Source organism: Alosa alosa, chromosome 6 (assembly GCF_017589495.1).
Source record: "Alosa alosa isolate M-15738 ecotype Scorff River chromosome 6, AALO_Geno_1.1, whole genome shotgun sequence".
In the NCBI taxonomy this organism is placed as follows: domain Eukaryota; kingdom Metazoa; phylum Chordata; class Actinopteri; order Clupeiformes; family Clupeidae; genus Alosa; species Alosa alosa.
In genome coordinates, this window is record NC_063194.1 from 21,099,898 (window position 1) to 21,103,526 (window position 3,629).

Below are 3,629 nucleotides of genomic sequence, written 5' to 3' on the forward strand. Positions count from 1 at the left end.
TAGGGGCAGCTGGGGCCCGGCCCGGGGGTAGGGGCAGCTGTATGCTGGCCCTGGGGGCCACTGCTGCTCCATGCAGGGGGGGTGGTGGTGCAAACGCTGGGGCTCGCAGTTCCCAAAGCTGGTGCCCTCCCCCCCGTGCATGCAGTACTCGCCACCCCCTCCGCCACCACCCCTGCCACCCTGCACCGGGAATCCTCCCGCCACTCCGTGAGGCATCTCGTACATGTCGGGCATGCAGTAGTTCATGATGTATATATAAAAAATCTTTTTTAAAAAGATGGAAAAATGAACACTACAAAAGAGTGGTTTAACCGTGAAGAATGTCAAAGGTTCGTAGAATTGTTGTCTCGTTTAAGTTTAGCCTAAAATGCCCAAAACAAGCTATTACCTGGCTGACCTTTCGCAAAAGTCAGCAGGAAGGAGCCATTTTGCAGTGCTGAGCCTAAGGTGCGGCTGCTGAAAGACACCAAAGGGACGTGCCGGGAAAGATGGCGCCGGCTGCAGCAGGCCGTATTTATGCCGAGGGCAGCACCTGCCCACCTGCCCGGCTGCTGCCGAATGAGATGGCAGATCTGCGATGATGCCGACGGCTAATCTGAGGCTCCACAAATCCCAGCAAAGGAGCAGGAGAGAAGAGAAGATGTCTCCGATCCCCCCGCTTCCCCACATCCCTGCTCTAAGCCTGCCGTCAAACTCCCCACAAAAACATGGAGAACGCCACCAATATGGTGTACACACACACACACACACACACACATCAGACAAGCTGCCACATATCTAGGGTCAGAAATGGGCCAATGGACAAACACTCATGCCTCCAGTCCAACCAGAGGGAAACTAAGAGACGATACTGCATCACAGCAACAAGTTGTGGATTTGTGGTGTCCCCTTGTTTGACCCACTAGCCTACTGCAGTTATTATTGACACCTGTTGGACATCTAGTTGAGAAAAGTCTGGCATGCAGCAGGACAAATCCTGACAATCCTTCTGCCGGTATTAAACTTTACAGGCACTGGACACCCGGGTCTAGGGTAGTAAGTATTGATTTCCAATACGAGGCCCTGCGCCAAACACAGGGGCTCTTAATCTGGCATCATCCGTATAGACACCAGGAGACAATCCTGATCACTGCGGAATCTGGAGAGACTCTGGAGGATGGAGCTCATCTCATGAGGACTGGACCCAAGGTCTCGGAGTGTCAAAATGGCCACGTCTCAGGTCAGATGATAACCAGGGCAGAAATGGAGATGGGTAAAACACGAACATCAGGCAAAGTGACCCTTTAATTGTAGCAGCACGGACACATATGGAGTAAGATAGGGTGCGTTAGAAAGAAAGATCAATTCAGATAGTCCTAATTCAGATGCTGTGTAAGGACTCCATCACATAGAGATCTCAGGAGGGTGCTAGGAGAAGAACACTACGCACACACACACACACCAGGACCTGCTGATACCAATATGTATTACTATTATGTATTATCATGTATTATCACGAATGAAAAAAGAGACTCAAGCATAATCGAAAGTTTGCAGTCTCCAGCATACTGATATCCTACAACCCAAATTCCGAAAAAGTTAGTACGCTTTGTAAAATGTGAATAAAAAAAAGAATGCTATGATTTACAAATCATGTCAACCCTTTATTTAATTGAAAATTGTTTGAAGACAACATATTATAAGTATATTTAAAAGTATATATACTTATACTTATTAACTGTTGAAGGAGAGAAATTGTATTATTTTTTGGAAAAAATATGTTCATTTTGAATTTAATGCCAGCAACACGTCTCAAAAAAGTTGGGACAGGGGCATTTTTACTACTGTGTTGCTTCACCTCTTCATTTAACAACATTTTGTAAATGTTTAGGAACTGAGGAGTTTTGAGAATGAAACGTGGTCCCATTTCTGCCCAATATAGGATTTCAGCTGCTCAACAGTCTGGGGATGTTTTTCATTCCATGATGCACCCATGATGACAGGTTTGGGCTGCAGACAGGTCATTTTAGCACCTGGACTCTTCCTCTATGGAGAAATACTGTTTAAATATGTGCAGAATTAATGTTAACATTGTTTTCCTGAAATACTTGAGGTCTTCCCTGAAAATACATTGTCTGGATGATAGTATATATGTTGAACCTGTGAACATCATTCAGAATTGATTGTGCCTTGCCAGATGTCATGCCATAGGCACTAATGCACCTCCACACCGTCATGGATGCTGGGGTTTGAACTAAGCACTATAACAAGTTGGACACGTTGGATAGTTGAATAGTCCCTCTCCCCTTTAGTCCAGAGGAGTCTATGATTTCCAAAAATAATTTTCCTTTTCCACTTTACAACTGTTTATTTTAAATTTGCTCAGGCTCAGATAAGATGGTAGACTTTCTGTATGATGTCTAAATAACATTTCTTCTTTTGCATGGTAGAATGGAGCATTAAACGGCTCATAGACAATGGTTATCAGAAGTTTTCCTGAGCCCATACAATGATTTTCTATACAGAAAAGGTTTGGTTTTAATGCAGTGCCATCTGAGGTCCAAAAGACCACAGTCATTTTTTCAGCCCTGTCCCTTGTTTTAAAGGATTCTCTGGATTCTCTGAATATTTTAATGACATTATGTATGTATGTATGATATGTACCCTACTGTAGATAATGAAATCATTTGCTCACACAGGTTTACACAGAGTAATGAATACCTCCACATCTTTACTTCTGAGAGACTCTCTGGGATGCTCTTTTTTAATTCCCATTCATGGTTCCAGTTCACCTAATTAGTTGTGAAATGTTCCTCCTTTTGTTGTCTTTATCATTACACAACTTCTCCAGCCTTTTGTTGCCCCTGTCCCAACTTTTTTGAGACATGTTGCAAATTCAAAATGTGCTTATATTTTTCATGAAATAGTCAAATATCTCTCCTTCAATAGTTGATATGTTGTGTTGTGTTGTGTATTCTCAATTAAAGATAGGGTTGACATGATTTGTAAATCATAGCATTCTTTTTTTAATTAATTTACAAAGCGTCCCAACTTGTTCAGAATTCGGGTTGTATATCCTTCCTGATGTCCTATATCCATCCTGGTATCCTATATCCATCCTGGTATCCTATATCTACACTTGTCCATCCTTAAACTTCACAGGCACTGGAGCCTTTTAAAAAAACAAAAAAACAAATCCATTTCCACACGGAAGACTAGCTTTAAACAGAGGCTGTCCAAACTACCCAAACACACAATTTGTTGGTATACTGACATTATTAAAATAAAAGTTTAGGGGCACTCTTTGATTGAAACAGTTGAACTGAGATTCAGAGAACTGAAATTTTGTCTATTGTGTAATGGACGGAAATGGGTGACATTAAAATAGAATGTAGATATGAATAGATTTCACACAGAACAGATATGAATATCATCTAGATATGAATAGATTTCACACAGCACAGATATGAATATCATCTAGATATGAATAGATTTCACACAGAACAGATATGAATATCATCTAGATATGAAGATTTCACACAGCACAAACAGTTACAGAGTTAGTTCAGCGCCCTCCAGCAAACAGTCTTGGCAGTGTGTGTGTGTGTGTGTGTCTGTGTGTGTGTGTGTGTGTGTGTGTGTGTGTGTGT